The sequence below is a fragment of the Triticum aestivum genome, chromosome 3A (genome assembly GCF_018294505.1).
Source record: "Triticum aestivum cultivar Chinese Spring chromosome 3A, IWGSC CS RefSeq v2.1, whole genome shotgun sequence".
In the NCBI taxonomy this organism is placed as follows: Eukaryota; Viridiplantae; Streptophyta; class Magnoliopsida; order Poales; family Poaceae; genus Triticum; species Triticum aestivum.
Window position 1 is genome coordinate 419123793 of NC_057800.1, and position 17882 is coordinate 419141674.

The following is a 17882-nucleotide window of genomic DNA, read 5'->3' on the forward strand; positions in this document are numbered from 1 at the left end:
GGGGGGGGGGGGGCGCCTCCCACCCTCGTGAGCAGGGTGTGGGCCCCCTGGCCTTCATCTTTGGCGTGGATTTTTCTTTACTTCTTTTAAGACGTTCTCTGAAGTTTCAGGACTTTTGGAGTTGCGCAGAATAGGTCTCTAATATTTGCTCCTTATCCAGACCAGAATTCCAGCTGCCGGCATTCTCCCTCTTTATGTAAACCTTGTAAAATAAGAGAGAATAGCCATAAGTATTGTGACATAAAGTGAAATAACAGTCCATAATGCAATAAATATCGATATAAAAGCATGATGGAAAATTGACGTATCAATGCCTACGAAGGAGTTACTCACTCCTAATGGTGAGGATCATGAATTTGTTGATGAAGAAGGGTTGATGATGATGATGTCAACGAATCCCACTCTCCGGAGCCCCGAACGGACTCCAGAACAGCCACCCCGATGAAGAACGGGAGGTGGCAGCGACTTCGTATCGTAAAACGCAATGAAACTTCTTCTCTTATTTTTTTCTTAGGGAAATGGAATTTATAGGCTTGGAATTGGGCCAAACGGCCGTCTAAGGCATCAACGCGCGCCCTGTTGCCTTGTGAGCAACTAGTGGCCCCCTCCGGTGGATCTTCGTTCTAGTTTTTTTATTCAATAAAAATCTCCACAAAGTTTCGTCTGATTCTGAGAATTTTTATTTTTGCACAAAAATAACACCATGGTACTTCCGTTGAAAACAGTGTCAGTTCGGATTAGTGTCATCCAAATCATGCAAATTAGAGTCCAAAATAAGAGCAAAAGTGTTTGGAAAAGTAGATACGATGGAGAAGTATCAGCTGACGTGGCTGGAGTAACCAAGGACAGATGAAGGCCAGCGCATGTGTTCGAAATATACCCTAGAGGCAATAATAAAATGGTTATTATTATATTTCCTTGTTCATGATAATTGTCTATTGTTCATGCTATAATTGTTTTAATCGGGAACAATAATACATGTGTGAATACATAGACCACAACATATCCCTAGTGAGCCTCTAGTTGACTAGCTCGTTGATCAATAGATGGTTGTGGTTTCCTCACCATGGATATTGGATGTCGTTGATAACGAGATCACATCATTAGGAGAATGATGTGATGGACAAGACCCATTCCTAAGCATAGCACAAGATCTGGTAGTTTGTTTGCTAGAGATTTTCTAATGTCAAGTATAATTTCCTTAGACCATGAGACTGTGCAACTGCCGGATGCCGTAGAAATGCTTTGGGTGTATCAAACGTCAGAACGTAACTGGGTGACCATAAAGGTGCACTACAGGTATCTCCAAAAGTGTCTGTTGGGTTGGCACGAATCAAGACTAGGATTTTTTACTCTGTATGATGGAGAGGTATCTCTGGGCCCACTTGGTAATGCATCATCATAATGAGCTCAATGTGACTAAGGTGTTAGCCACGGGATCATGTTTTACGAAACGAGTAAAGAGACTTGCTGGTAACGAGATTGAACAAGGTAAGGGAATAGTGTTGGATTCAGGGTTCCGTAGACCCTTGAGAGGTTCGAACACTAGGGTGCGTGCAAAGAACTCCCTCTTCCCAGTCTGCCTGCTCAACAATCCACAGACTAGCTCGACGAACCCAAGGGACAAGAGACACAGTAGTTTATCCTGGTTCGGGCCACCTTGCGGTGTAATACCCTACTCCAACTTTGTGGTGAATTTCCTCGAGGGGCTGAGGATGAACTAGTATAGTCGACGAACAGCCTTAGGAGGAGAGGTGTTCTTGAGCTCGATGAGCTAGTGAGGTGGTCAGGGTGGAATGGATCCGATCCTCTCTATGGTGGTGGCTAGGTCCTATTTATAGTGGCATTGGTCCTCTTCCCAAATGTAGGTGGGAAGGGATCCCACAACGACCAAATTTGAAGGGAGACAACTAGTACAAGCTATCTTGAGAAAAGTATTCCTCGCCTGCAAAATTCTCTGGTGGTGATGCTGCGGTGGGCTCTGCGATGACCTCCGACCTGTCGCCCTGGTGGTCTTGGTCTTGTTGCACCAATATGGAAACCTTTCCTTGATGCCTCAGGACTCCGCGCCTGCACTTGCCTCCTTGGCACCAAAGGGGAAACCGGTACCCTGCGCCCGCTAGCGCCCGCCTGGCCTTGGTCGTCATGGCTCACGTCATGTGAACCTCGTGAGGTGAACCTTGCATTAATATCTCCTCTCCTCTGGAGCCAACCTAGTGAGCCCCCCCCCCAAAGGAGGTCCTGGTGTCGTCCGCCTCGCGAGGCTTGGCCCCTCGTGAGGGTCTTGGGTTGTTGTTGCTGAAACTAGGCCATACCAGGCCGTCGATGGAGCCACGCCGTGGGCCGCAGGCAGGCAAGTCTAGGTACCCCCATTCCGAGGACGCAGACAGTAACCCCCGGGCCCAAGGCGCGCTCAAACTTGGCTTTGAGACGAAGCCAAAGGGCAAGTGCGGAGCGCCGCGGGCCCCAACCGCCTACGGCCTCAGTTGACGCATGGCGATTAATGGGACGTGGGTGCCTCCGCTTCCCCATGCTGCCTCGACAACTGTTCGACTTGACGAGACTCCGTTGCATGCAGAGGAAAACCATCATTATGTGAGATCGTGGAGGCCGGAGGCTGGCCTCCTACTGGCTATAAATAAGGGGAGGGGCGGAGCCCCCTTCCTCATCTCTGTCTTCTCGCAGTTCACTTCTTCTTCTTTTTCCTGGTCTCTCCATCTTGCTGACTTGCCGTAGTACCCATGGCGCCGATTAGGAGGTTTTCCACGGTGGAAAAACGAAAGACCCCCCTCAGGGAGCCTGGACTGCTCCCACCGAAGAAGAGGTCCATGCATCCTCACGACACCGGGGAGAGGCAGGAAGTGACGCGCCCCTGGTACGAGCGGCCACCACCTAGCTTCCCGCTCCCTCTATACGTCTGGGCACAAGGCTCGGGAGAAGGCGGTAGTGCTCCATGCCACATGAGCCACGGCCGCGGGGATCAGGCTAGGGCTGCACTGCCGGCCGGCCCACGAACCCACGCGGAAGGCTCCTCGCGTGAGTTCATGATGTGGGCGGCGATGCCACCGCGCACGTGGATCCGATTCCCGCAATTCTTGGACGAAGTGATGCCGCCGAGGGGGCCGCTTGAGCCATGGCTGCAGCACACCGGGTGCTACAGTCTGGCCACGGGGGCGGAGGTCGAGGTCGTCTCCCTGGCAATATCTTTATGACCCGAGGATGGGGCGAGGTCGCCCGCGCCTGCCCCGCGGAGAGGGGCCTCACCATCCATTTTGAGTATGATGGCGCCTCCACTCTATTCTTCAAGGTCTTCGACGAGGAAGGCCGCTGTCTAGAGTGCTACCCCGGAGGAAACCGTCAGCATGGTGAGGCGGCGGACGCAGGGCCTGCCGCTGGTCTTGCTGATAGCTTCTCTGGCAATATCAACGACTCCTGGGAGTCCAACGACTCTCCTGAGTCTAGCAAGTCTCCGGAGTCGAGCGACGATAACTACGTGCCCCCGAGCTCTCGCCGTGCTCGAAACACAACAGCGACCTCCGCCCAGCGTCGACGGTGATCTGGATGGGATTGGTGTCGGCCTCACATGGCCCACTATTGATGATGGTGTCAGTGGCGGTGCCCGTAGTCGAGGCTTCTTGAGGCTGTTCTCCTTTTGTTCCATGCGAGGAATCGAAACGAACCCCGTGGGGGTATGTACAGAACCTGTAATGCTGTTGCTCCACTGTTTACTATTATTACCATGAGATTACGGCTGAATGTCTCGCTCTGGCATTGCTTCCCCTTTTCGTTCTCGCTGTAGCTTTAGCGCTCTACGCCGGCAGGTTCCAGTCCCCAGACGGGTTTCAGCCGTCACTAGTATGCTAGGTCGCAATGCCATGGTCAAGGCCAGGAGGTGAGAGGCCCGAGGTCTGATAAGAGCTCCCAAGGCACGATTCTCAAGAGGTTTCCTTTGGCGTGCAAGTAGCTCCATGGGGGTCGAAAAGGGAAGCAGCACTGTCGGAGCGAGTTTATGAGAGCGAAGAACTTATGACGGAGAGATTCACGCCATCATGCATGGGTGACTTATCTTTTGGCAAGTCTGTGGTGATTCCTCGTGCGGCACATGACTTTTGCTTTGGTGGTGTTACTAGGTAGGGCTCACGCTGGCCTCCCTTTTCCTTGCTCATCTGGGCGCTCTGCATCCTCGGGTCCCGACCCTTGAGCGAGGCTCAGCCGCCGCTGGTATGCCAGGTCGCGGTGGCGTGATCAAGGCTAGGGGTGAGGGCTGGAGAATCAGTAGGAGCTCCTGAGGCATGATGCTCAGGAGCCCCCCCCTTTAACGCGCAAGCGAATCGCGTGGAAAGGGGACAGCCGGCAGGGCCACCCGTAGTTAAGCTCTATAGATTCTTGCGAGTTAGTTCGGGGGGAGAATATAACCCATAATCGCATTTTCTATCCTGCCGCTGATCCTCAGCAAGAAGATGAGGGCACTGAGGACCTGGTGAGGTGACGTGCACAGGGAGGGCCGCGAGCTAGAGCTTGATCTCTCAAATTTTCCAGCATTGCAGGGACGGACATGAGCACAAGCGTTGTGCCAGCATGTGTAGCCCCCGTTGTGGGATGAGCAGGAGGCCGGTCAGCAACGCGGCAGGTCACGAAGGATAATAAACAATCAGGTGAGCAGGTGATAATCATAACTCAGCTTATGGGAGGAGGTAAGGCTAGTTCAGATAAATGCAAGAACGACACATGCCATAGGGACAGACCCACACGGCCTAGGGATAATGCAGCCCGAAGGGGCGCCCCAACAGAACGACTGGAAGATGCAAGAAAGATATATGCCGCAGGGACAGGCCCACGTAGTCTAGGGATAATGCAGCCCGAGGGGCGCCCCCAACAGAGTAGACCGGAAAATGTCAACTGACACTGTTGCTGAAGAGATGTCAAAGTAGCTGAAGACGCATGCTGAAGAGGTTGCTCCTCACGAGCCGCCTGGCTCATGAACCTCGGGAAGCTCCAGAGGCTTGGGAGGCTTGTGGAGAGCCGTCGCCATCTCCACTAGGACCGCACGGTGTCTGGCCTCCTGAGCCGCCATGACGCCTCATAGGTGGCGCTGGAAGGTAACAGCCACGCCCGCCAGGCCGAAGGGCATGCAAACGTAGATGTGAGGTGGACCCTCACACCGACCAACGTGCGAAGGCCAAAGCGCTCCTGGGATGCGGCTCTGTTGAGCCCTGGGATGTTGACGCAGATGCGCAGCTCGTTGTCCTCGCCAGGACAAGGAGCCGCACCAAGCAGTGGGCGGTGGTCGCCATGCATGGCTCTCGCTTCCTGAAGCTCTTCGATCGCCTTGGTGATGAATTACTGAGCACCCGGCACTCCGTGCCCAGTGCCCTCGCGAGGGAACCGTGCGATGAAGCATGCCCCCATGTGGTGCCCAAGCGCCTCCCGCGTGACATTGGCTAAGTCAGAGGCCCTCCAGAAGAGAGCCCCCGACCCCTGCCTGAGGAGGGCGTTGGGCGTGCCTTCCTATGCCCGACAGGGAGGCGCCCCATTCGTGGGCGCAGGTCCTGAGGTGGTGTCGCTAGAGACTCCGCTCTCCTAAGGCTCTTGGCGAAGCAGCTTTTTCTTCTTCTTGGGGGCAGCCTCAGGAGGCTAGATAGTGCTTTCGTTGTTTGGGTCTTCAACCACTTCAGCCTGGTAGACACGCTCGAGAGAGCACATAGCATCCTTCTCCTCACAGGCGATCACGATGATGCTGTGGTTCCCCGGAATCTTGAGGACATTGTAGCCATGGTGGGTCACCACCATCAACTTGTCCAGGGATGGATACACAAGGATGGCATTTTAAGGAAGGTGGATGTGGGCGACGTCGAAGTCTATGAGCTCGGTGTGGTAGGTGTCGCGCTGGCCGAAGGTGATAGGGAGGCGGATCTACCCTATCGGAGTGGCGGAGCCATCGGTCACTCCTGAGAAGGGCTTGGTGGGCTGCAGTTGCTCATATGGCACTTGGAGGCGGTCGAACGTCTTGATGACAAGAACATTGAGCCCCGCACCGCCATCGATGAGGGTCTTGGTGACAAGGACATTGCTGATAATGGGCGAACAGAGCATCGGGAGGGCGCCAGCCGTCGCCGTGCACTTGAGCTGGTCGGACGGGCTAAAGGTGATGGTGCACTTGGACCATCTGAGCAGACGCATAGCCTCGAGCCTAGGGAGGGCCGCATTAACCTCACGAGCAAACTTCTTGAAGATGCACTGGGAGGCCAGGGCCTGAGCGCCACCCAAGATGCAGGCGATGGCGTGAGGCTCCTGGAAGCCCCCAGCCCCCTCGTCCTGGTGGTGGTCGTCGTTCCTTATTGGTGGTGGCGGCAGCGGAGGGAGGCCGGCATTGCCCTGAGGACGGTCCTCTCGAGGCTAGTCTCTCCAGGCGCCCTCGCGAGGATGGCCTTGCCAGCGATCCTCACGAGGCTGGTCGCGCCACTCCTGGCGGGGACTGCGGTCGTCCCAACGTCCTCCACTCCTGCCTCCTACGCGGCCGTAGCCTCAATAATTGCGCTCGACGCGTCGCCCTAGGCGCCCATTGCGAATAGCCCTGAGCTCCTGACAGTCGTTGGTGTTGTGGCTGTGTATGTTGTGGAAGATGCAGAATGGACGGCTGCCCTTGGACGACTCTCGATGGTCGCAGCCGCGCTTCATCTTTGGTTCAGCCGCAAGCACGGCAGCCCCCTTGCGCTTCACGTCCTTGGCCTTGGCCTTCTTGTCTTCTGGGTCGGCCACTGGGAGTTCGAGGAGGGAGAGGTGCCCTTCCTCAGCTATCGCGCACCTGGTTGCCATGTTGAACATCTCTAGAGCCATGCATAGGTCCTCGTGGATGGCGAGCTCCTCCTTCATATTGACATCACGGACGCCGTCAAAGAACGCCGAGATGATGGCTTCATCCAAAACCTTGGGGATCTTGAGGCGAACGTTGTTGAAGCGCTGGATGTACTTCTGCAGGGTCTCCCCTAGATGCTACTTGATGCGCCGCAGGTCACCCGCGGCAGGCAGACGGTCGCGAATGCACTGGAAGTTGGCGACAAAATGCTAGTGCATCTCGCCCCAGGAGGAGATCAATCTCGCGGGCAGATTAAGGAGCCACGAGCGCACGCCATCCTTGAGGGCCATGGGGAACCAGTTCGCTATGACCTTTTCATCACCGCTGGCCGCCTCGATGCTCAGCTCGTAGAGCTGCAGGAACTTGACTGGCCAGACGACGATGCGTAGCTCACGGGTGAAGGCGTGGCAGCCCGCTGTTGTCATTGGAGCTCGTCATGGAGGTGGAGCCTGATCTTGGTGCTCATGCGCCACCACTGCAGGAGGAACGCGATCTTGACGTGGTGGTCGAGGGAGCGCTGGAGCACCTTCTTGTGGCCGTTGGACCTCCTGACAGCTTTCTTCTTCGCGTGCGGGCGCCCTGCGTGGTGGGTCATGCCGTGGGGCCATGCGTCTTGGTCCGAGGGCAACGTCCTGATGGGGGTGGCAGAGGAGCTCCATGGGCTATGTCGCCCGCAACAGGCGGTGGTCGAGGTAGTGAGAGTGACGATGCAGGGGAGCCCCCGGCCGCACTGACAACCTCGGCGATGCGGTCTAACCAGTCTTCGTAGAGGTCGTCGACCCGGCGGTAGAGTAGGAGCTCACGCGCCATGAGCAACACAGCCTGCATGTTTGCCAGCCGTGACGAGCATGGGATGATGAGCCGGCTGGAGTCAGCAACAGGGTGGCGGTGGGTCCATCCCGCAGCACAGAGGGGTGCAGTGACGAAGCTTGCTGCTCGTGACCCGCCGGGCCAGTGGCAGTGTTGGCGGCAGGTGATGGAGAACGATGGGGAGGCCCGCTGACGGGCGCCGTCTGGGTGACGCGAGCGGCGAGAGCGGGTTGACGCTCAACACGGGCTCGACGAGCATCAGCCATGGAGACAGTGGTGTCGGCATTCTGGGAACGGGGGTCCCCAAACTTGCCTGCCTGCGGCCTGCGGTGTGGCTCAAAGGGGGGCCCAGCACGACCCATCTTCACCAACACAAACCCTAGACCCTTGCGAGGGGCCAAGCCTTGCGGGGCGGACGACGCGGAGTTTCCTCAGGCACGGCCTCATCAGGCTGGCTCCCGAGGGGGCGGAGAGATCAAGGCAGGGTACCTCACGAGGTGCCCGTGACGCAAGCCATGACGATTCAGGGCGCCAGGCGGGTGCCAGCCCGCGCAGCGTCCCCCTTCCCTCTTTGGTGCAAAGGGGGCAAGCGCAGCCACGGAGTACCGAGGCATCAGGCAAAGGTTGCCATTTCGGTGCAATGAGACCAAGACCAGGAGGACTACGAGATGGAGGTCACCGTGGAGCCCAAGACGGCGTCATCACCAGAGCCTTGCATAGGCGAAGACTACTTTTGTCAGGATAGCCGATACTTGCTGTCCCCCTACAATTTAGCCCGCCATTGTTGGCTCCCTTCCCGCTCAATATTTGGGGAGAGGACCAGGGCCTCTATAAATAGGAATAGCCACCCCCAGGGTAGGGAGGATCGAGAACCAGCCAACCCAGAAACAAGCTGGGGTCGAAATCAGGTCGGTCGGAGGAAAGCAGAGAGAGAGAGAGAGAGAGAGAAAGGTGACTGAACTCCTCCGATCAGTTCACCGTCCCAGCCAAGAAAAGACCCTCGCGAGGCTGTTCTCCCTTGTATTGCTCACCATCATCAGCCCAAGAGGCAATCCACCACACCACACACTGGAGTAGGGTATTACACCACAACAGTGGCCCGAACCAGTATAAACCCTGTGTCTCTTGTGTCGTTCTTTCCATAGTTTAGATCCTAGCATGGCGGAGGGGTGCAGGTAGGTAGGAGGCGAAATCTCTGCGCGCACCCCAGTGTTCGAACCTCAAGGGTCTGCCGGAACCCGAAACCCGACATTTGGCGCACCAGGTAGGGGTGCGCCAAAATTCGTCTTCCACCGCCCCGTTCTCCTCCGACCATCACGCCCATGTCTGACGCTCGTCGGGCCCGCGCCGAGCGCCGGTCCGCACTCGCTTCCCGCGTTGCCCAGACGGCCCCTGTCGGCGGGCATCCACGCCGTTCCCCGTTACCTGCCGTCAACGCCGCCACCGGCCCGGCGGGGGATGGGCAGCAAGCATCGTCCCGGCATCTGTCCGTGCGGCAAGGCGGCCGCACCGCAATTCCCACGCTCACCCCAGCTGGTTCTTCGCCCCGCACACTTCGTGCGCCCATGGATCCCCGCAACCTCTCCCCCGTCTATCGCGCTGCGTCAACACCCCCGGTCGTCGTGGCCTTCTTGGGCGGCTCGCAGGCGCCGCCCACAAGTCATCACGTCAAGCCGTTCATCCGCCGGGTCAGCACCGCTTCCACGCGGCAGGGGGCTCCCCTGGATCGGGCGGCGCCCGACACCGGCCTGACCTTCAGCTCGGAGGACCACCCCTCCAACTCGGCCTGCTCGGGTGCGCTCCCCATGCTGTGCACCCCCACCATCTGCCAGGTGGCTGTCACCAAAACCCTCATTGATGGCGGCGCGGGCCTCAGCATGCTCTCGGTTGAGGCCTTCAATCTCCTCTGCATACCCCAGGAACGGCTGCGACCCAGCTGGCCCTTCTCAGGCGTTGGCGGCGGATCGTCCAGCTTCTTGGGACAGATCCGGCTCCCAGTAACCTTCGGCACCTACGACAACTTCCGCACGGAGCTGGTCGACTTCGACATCGCCCCAATCGGCCTCCCCTACAATGCCATCCTCGGCTACCCAGCGCTGGCCCAGTTCATGGCAGCGACGCACCCGGCGTACAACCTCATGAAGATGCCCGGAAGCAGCGGTGTCCTCACCGTGCACGGGGACACCGGGGACGCTCTGCGGGTGCTCAAGCTCATCTTCAAGACAGCGGCGTCGACACAGCCCACCGACTTGGAGGCCCCCGAGCCCAAGGGAGCTACGCCCGCCAAGAAGAAGCAGTTATTCACCCAAGACAAGGCAGAAACCAAGCAGATACCCGTCGATGAGGACGGGTCCACCAATGCCACTTTCACCATAGGCGCCCACCTCAAACCCGAGCAGGAAGAGGCCCTGGTCGGGTTCCTGCGTGCAAACAAGAAGGTAATCGCTTGGGAGCCAGACCAGTTGGCAGGGATCCCTAGGAGTGTAATGGAGCATCACCTCAACATGTGCCCCAACGTGCACCCTGTGAAGCAGAAGGCCAGGCGGCAGTCCACAGAAAAGCAGGCCTTCATCGTCCAAGAGACCCACAAATTAGAGGCCGCTGGGGTCATTCGCGAGGTCCGATACCCATATTGGTTGGCCAACCATGTCGTTGTGCCAAAGAAGGGAGGCAAGGAGCGCATGTGTGTCGACTTCACCAACCTCAACAAAGCGTGCCCGCAAGATCCGTTCCCGCTCCCCCCCATGGACCAGATCGTCAATTCCACTGCGGAATGCGACCTGTTATGCTTCCTGGATGTCTTCTCTGGGTATCACCAGATCAAGATGGCGGTAGAAGACGTCGAGAAGACAGCCTTCCTAACCCCGTGTGGGGTGTACTGCTACACATGCATGCCATTCGGGCTGCGTAACGCAGGGGCGACCTTTCAGTGGCTGATGCACATCACCCTGGGCCCGCAACTCGGGAAGAATGTCGAAGCTTACGTCGATGACATCGTGGTAAAATCTCGGGAGGCCAGGACCTTGATACAAGACCTGGAGGAAACCTTCGCGAGCCTCAACGCAGTGAACCTACGGCTCAACCCAGAGAAGTGTGTGTCCGGAGTCCCCTCGGGCAAGCTCTTGGGTTTCCTCGTGTCCCACCGAGGCATCGAGGCTAACCCGGAGAAGGTCAAGGCAGTGGAAGACATGAGCCCGCCAAAGACCCTCAGAGAAGAAGCTCACGGGACGCATGACCGCGCTAGGGCGCTTCATCTCCAAGTTGGGGGAGTGAGCGCTACCTTTCTTCCAGCTAATGAAGAAAAAGGGGCCCTTAGAGTGGACTGAAGAGGCCGACAAGGCGTTCCAGGATCTCAAGAGATACGTGACCAGTCCACCGGTCATGGTGGCTCCACGCCCTCAAGAGCCCCTGGTGCTTTACCTCACTGCCACTCCCTACTCCGCCAGCGCAGCCTTGGTGGTAGTCAGAGAGGAGCGTCGAATCAAAACCGCAGCAGCCGCCCAGGACGAGGCGGAATAGGAACGGGGAAGGCCCACAGAAACCGCTACAGCGGCTGAGGAGGATCAGCCGCCGCAGAGGGGCGCGCCGAAAGCGGAAGAGGCCCCACTCCCAGATGGCCAGTCTCAGGAGTCCTCATTGCCTCAAGAGGCGGCAAGGTCTCCGAAGGGAGCCACCAGCACTGACGCACTACACCTCGTTGAGCACCCAGTGTACTTCATCAGCACGGTGTTGCGGGATGCAAGGGCACGGTACCCCATGCCTCAAAAACTCCTCCTCGCGCTGCTGGTGGCCTCGCGCAAGCTGCGGCACTATTTTCAGGGTCACCCCATCATGGTCGTCTCGTCATACCCCCTGGAGAGAGTGCTCAGGAGCCCCAATTCAGCTAGAAGGGTCGCCGAGTGGAACATAGAGCTGCAAGCATTTCAGCTTGAATTCAACACAACCAGAGTCATCAAGGGAGCAGCGTTGGCGGATTTTGTGGCAGAATGGATGGAGGCGCCAGGCCTCAAGGCCGACGAGGATCGGTCCCTGTCCCCAAGAAGCGAGGCGCCAGAAGTCTGGGTCATGTACTTCGACGGGGCGTTCTCCAGGCACGGTGCTGGGGCGGGGGCGGTGCTTATATCGCCCACTCAGGACAAGCTCTATTACGCCGTGCAGCTCTGTTTCCAGCAAGGTGAAAAGGTCTCCAACAACATAGCGGGTCTAATAGCGGGCTTGAAGGCCGCGGCGGCCCTGGGGGTGAAACGCTCACCATCAAGGGCAATTCGCAGCTTCTTGTCAACTTCTCCAACAAGGTGTACGAGCCGAAGGATGAGCACATGGAAGCCTACCTTGCGGAGGTCCACGGGATGAAGAAGTAGTTCTGGGGGTTGGAGTTGCAGCATGTGCCCCATGGCACCAATCAGGAAGCCGATGACATTGCCAAACGCGCGTCCAGGCGGTTACCTCAGGAGCCTGGCGTTTTCGAGGAGCGGCTCTTCAAGCCTTCAACCCTGCCGTCATTATCAAACACGGCTCAGCCCCGGGAGGAGCTTCCCCAGCCACCTGCCTCAGGAGCTCCGGCCTGTGGCCCGGCCTCGGTAGCACGCCTGCTCCTGACGATGGAACCTCAGGAGGGATGTTGGATCGCGGAGCTCTGGAGCTACTTAACGCAAGGGACCCTGCCGGAGAAGGAGGAGGAAGCAGAGCGACTGGCACGCCAGGCCACGGCATACTGCATCAAAGATGGAGAGCTCTACCGGAAGCGACCAAATGATGTATCCCTGTGCTGCATCTCCAGGGAGCAAGGGAAGGAACTACTGGAAGATATACACGGCGGAGACTGCGGATATCATTCATCATCACGGACCCTCGTCGGCAAGGCGTTCCGCAGTGGGTTCTATTGGCCCACCGCGCTCAATGACACCGTGGAACTGGTGAAAGCTTGTGCAGCCTGCCAGTTCCACGCCAAGCAGATCCATCAGCCAGCAGGGGGCTTGCAGACTATCCCCCTTTCGTGGCCATTCGCAGTCTGGGGGCTGGACATCTTGGGCCCGTTTCCTCGGGCGCCAGGGGGCTACCGCTACCTTTACGTTGCCATGGACAAGTTCACCAAGTGGGCTGAAGTAGAGGCTGTCCGCACCATTCCCGCGGGTTCCGCGGTCAAGTTCATCAAGGGCATCATGAGCTGGTTCGGGGTGCCGAATCGCATCATCACGGACAACGGTTCGTAGTTCACCAGTAACCTGTTCAAAACATACTGTGCTAACCTTGGAACACAGATATGCTATGCTTCAGTGGCGCACCCCCGAAGCAACGGCCAGGCCGAGCGGGCAAACGCGGAGGTCCTGAGGGGCCTCAAGACCAGGACGTTCAAGAAGAAGCTGGAGGCCTGCGGCAGAGGTTGGTACGACGAGCTTCAGTCCGTGCTATGGTCCATCTGCACCACTGCGACCAAGCCGACTGGAGAGACCCCGTTCTTCCTGGTCTACGGAGCGGAAGCGGTCTTCCGTCACGAGGTGAGACGTCGCTCCACGCGGGTCCTGGCGTTCGACGAGGCGCAACAGGACGCCATGCGGGGGATGGACCTCGTGCTGGGGGAGGAGCGTCGCCGAGAAGCCGTGCTGCGAGCGGTGAGGTACCAACAGGCGCTACGGCGATATCACTGCCGCAACATCCTCCCCAGGACTCTCGAGGTAGGAGACCTCGTGCTCAGGCGGGTTCTCTCCAGGGAGGGACTGCACAAGCTCTCTCCCATGTGGGAGGGCCCGTTCAAGGTTGTTCATGTTTCCATGCCCAGCTCCGCGCGCTTGGAGACTCAGGAGGGAGTGCCGGTCCAGAATGCATGGAACATCCAGCACCTCCGGAGGTTCTACCCCTAAAAAGGCCCAGAGCCTGTGAAGCAAGGCGAGTGCCTGTGAAGCTATCGCGTTTTGGAAAAGGCCCAGAGCATGTGAAGCAAGGCGAGTGCCTGTGAGGCTATCGCGTTTTGGAAAAGTCCCAGAGGCTGTGAAGCAAGGCGAGTGCCTGTGAAGCTATCGCGTTTTGGAAAAGGCCCAGAGCCTGTGAAGCAAGGCGAGTGCCTGTGAAGCTATCGCGCTTCGGAAAAGGCCCAGAGCCTGTGAAGAAGGCCAACGCCTGTGAAGCTCGCCGCCCATGACACTCACGTAATAATGAGTTAGGGCTGTACACGCCCCGGAGTCTCAGAGTGCCGGCCTCAGGCCCTCGGGCTCCCTCCCACGCCTAGTGGCAGCACTTAGCTCTGCGCTGGTGAGGAGACGTCGAAGACTAGATTAGGTGCCGGACGCGGCTTTTCATTTGCTTTCCGCAGTTGGCTTGTTCCTTCTCATTCGAAGTTTTATTGAAGTTGTTGCCATCTTTGGCTTGTGGTTCTTCGACCTTTCATTCTCCTGCCTCGATTTCTCTGGTGCAAAGCCTCGCGAGGGGGGCAGCCGGGCGCCCTCGCGAGAGTCCCTATCCTAGTCATTCAAAGGGTTCACGACCTGGGCCCCTTGCAGGAGCACCCCTCCAATCCATGCCCCTCGGGCACCGCGACACAGACGCAGGGCCTGGGTCGGTCGCCCCCACGGCTGGGGCCGGGAACCATCCATGCGTGGGCTCGTAGCCGGAAGGTACGATAAAAAAAGCAAAACGATGATTAACAGCAATAACCCATACACGCCCCCGCGGGGCTCCACACTACTGTCCTTTTTACGCAGGAAAAAGGAAAAGGAAGAACAAATCTGGTGCAGCTCGCCTCGCACCGGCCCGCAGGGAAGCCCGAGCTGCCCCCGGAGCTCAGGCGGACTCCCTCTCCTGCTTCACCAGGGCGAGACGGTGGGCGGACACGCTACCACCTCCCAAGCAGATGCGACAGTGTGGAGGCTGACCACGACCACCGGTAGAAGAGTCGCCGCCTGAAGGAGAACCAGAGAAGCTTGAGGAACCCTGAGCGCCGCCGGCTGCGCGAGCGCTGCCCTCTCCATCATCACTGGAGCCGGGTTCCCAGCCGCGGTCATCACCCTCGGGGCAGCACCCTGCGCGGCGACCATCTTCCCCAAACACCCTCACGTAGAGGGTGGCATCACCGTCGAACTTGAAGTGTAGGGTGCACCGACGGCCCAGGCCACGCGCGTGGGCAAACGACTGCCAACCGCGGGCCAGGGCCAGGCTCCCGGCTGCGGAGACCTCCAGTGAAACCCATGAGGCCCGGCTGCAGCAGCCGTCGGCCTGAAGCCAGAGGCCGCCCGGGGCGCCGGCCGGGAGCTCGCCGAGGAGGAAGCGAGGAAGAGGAAGCCGGGTGCTAGTCGGCTCCGCCGACCACACGACGAACTCCGGCAGCACCTCGGTAGCGCGAAAGCGTGACATGGGGGGACGCGCAGCCGGAGCGCACCCCCTGGTCGCAGTAATCCGCCCGCCACCATGCTGGAAAGTGTCTCCGCGACCGCGGGGAGCTGCCGTGGTGGCCACAGGATGTTTGCGGGGGCGCCCTTGGCCGCGCTTGGGCGGAGGAGAGGCACGCCCAGCCTGGCAAGCCTTCCCCTTCTCCGCGGCCGAGAACCTCCTCGATGGGGCCATGAAGAAGAAGGAGAAGCGAGGGGAGATAAAACTGGAAGGACGCGCGTCGATCAGTACTTATAGCTGGCGAGTGCCAACCGACGGCCCCCACGATCGCAGGTAATCATGACCCGTTTTTTGCATGCAGGGACTTGTCCAATCCATGCAGTTGCCGAGGTGTCGTGGGGAAGTGGAGACGCCCACGTCCAATCAACCGCCACGCGGCGCCCAAGGCCGCAGGCTGTTAGGGCCCGCGGCACTTCGCTCTTGCCCTTTCGCCTCCCTGCACAGCCATGTCCGTGCGCGCCTTGGGCCCGGGGGCTACTGTCGGCGTTCTGGGAACGGGGGTCCCCAGACTTGCCTGCCTGCGGCCTGCGGCGTGGCTCAAAGGGGGGCCCAGCACGGCCCATCTTCACCAACACAAACCCAAGACCCTCGCAAGGGGCCAAGCCTCGCGGGGCGAACGACGCTGAGCTTCCTCAGGCACGGCCTCATCAGGCTGGCTCACGAGGGGGCGGAGAGATCAAGGCAGGGTACCTCATGAGGTGCCCGTGATGCAAGCCATGATGATTCAGGGCGCCAGGCGGGTGCCAGCCCACGCAACGTCCCCCTTCCCTCTTTGATGCAAAGGGGGCAAGCGCAGCCGCGGAGTACCGAGGCATCAGGCAAAGGTTGCCATTTCGGTGCAACGAGACCAAGACCAGGAGGACTACGAGACGGAGGTCACCGTGGAGCCCAAGACGGCGTGATCCCCAGAGCTTTACACAGGCGAAGACTACTTTTGTCAGGACAGCTGATACTTGCTGTCCCCCTTCAAATTAGCCCGCCATTGTTGGCTCCCTTCCCACTGAATATTTGGGGAGAGGACCAGGGCCTCTATAAATAGGAATAGCCACCCCTAGGGTAGGGAGGATCGAGAACCAGCAAACCCAGAAATAAGCTGGGGTCAAAATCAGGTCGGTCGGAGGAAAGCAGAGAGAGAGAGAGAAAAAGGTGACTGAACTCCTCCGAGCAGTTCATCGTCCTAGCCAAGAACAGACCCTCGCGAGGCTATTCTCCCTTGTATTGCTCACCATCATCAGCCAAGAGGCAATCCACCACACCACACACTGGAGTAGGGTATTACACCACAATGGTGGCCCGAACCAGTATAAACCCTGTGTCTCTTGTGTCGTTCTTTCCATAGTTTAGATCCTAGCATGGAGGAGGGGTGCAGGTAGGTAGGAGGTGAAATCTCTACGCGCACCCCAGTGTTTGAACCTCAAGGGTCTGCCGAAACCCGAAACCCGACAAGTGGAGCAGCGGCGATTTGATCGACAGAAGAGAAGCTTTGATGCACCCCTACCCGGCACGCCAAATGTCGGATTCGGGATTCCGCAGACCCTTGAGAGGTTCAAACACTACAGTGTGTGTGAAGAACTCCCTCTTCCCAGTCTTCCTACTGAACGATTCACGGCCTAGATCGACGAACCCAAGGGACAAGAGACATGGTAGTTAATCCTGGTTCGGGCCACCTTGCGGTGTAATACCCTACTCTAGCTTTGTGGTGAATTGCCTCGAGGGGCTGAGGATGAACTAGTACAGTCGATGAACAGCCTCAGGATGAGAGGTGTTCTTGAGCTCGATGAGATAGTGAGGTGGTTAGGGTGGAATGGATCCGATCCTCTCTATGTTGGTGGCTAGGTCCTATTTATATTGGGCTTGGTCCTCTTCCCAAATGTAGGCAGGAAGGGATCCCACAAGGGCCAAATTTGAAGGGAGACAACTAGTACAAGCTATCCTGACAAAAGTAGTCTTTGCCTGCAAAAGGCTCTGGTGGTGATGCTGCGTTGGGCTCCGCGATGACCTCCGACCTGTCGTCCTGGTGGCCTTGGTCTTGTTGCACCAATATGGAAACCTTTCCTTGATGCCTCGGGACTCCGCACATGCGCTTGCCTCCTTGGCAACAAAGGGGAAACTGGTACACTGCACGCGCTGGCGCCCGCTTGGCCTTGGTCGTCATGGCTCACGTCATTAGAACCACGCGAGGTGCACCTTGCATTGATATCTCTGCTCGCCATACCGTGGGCCGTAGGCAGGCAAGTCTGGGTACCCCTGTTCCCAGGACGCCTATAGATACCGACGATCGAATCTCGGGCAAGTAACATACTAATGGACAAAGGGAATTGTATACGCGATTGATTGAATCCCCGATATCGTGGTGCATCTCATGAGATCATCGTGGAACATGTGGGAGCCAATACGGGTATCCAGATCCCGCTATTGGTTATTATCTGAAGAGGTGTCTCGGTCATGTCTGCATGGTTCCCGAACCCATGGGGTCTACACACTTAAGGTTCGGTGACGCTAGAGTTGTAATGGGAATTGTATGTGGTTACCAAAAGTCATTCAAAGTCCCAGATGAGATCCCAAATGTCACGAGGAGTTCCGGAATGGTCCGGAGGTGAAGATTTATATATGGGAAGTCCAGTTTCAGTCGCCGAAAAGTTTTAGGGGTTATCGGTATTGTACCGGGACCACCGAAAGGTGTCTGGGGGTCCACCGGGTAGGGCCACCTACCCTGGGGGACCAAGTGGGCTGATTATGGGTGTGAACCAGCATCCTAGTGGGCTGGTGTGCCCCCCAAGGGCCCAAGGCGCCTAGGGTTGGAAACCCTAGGGGGTGGGGCACCTCCCACCTG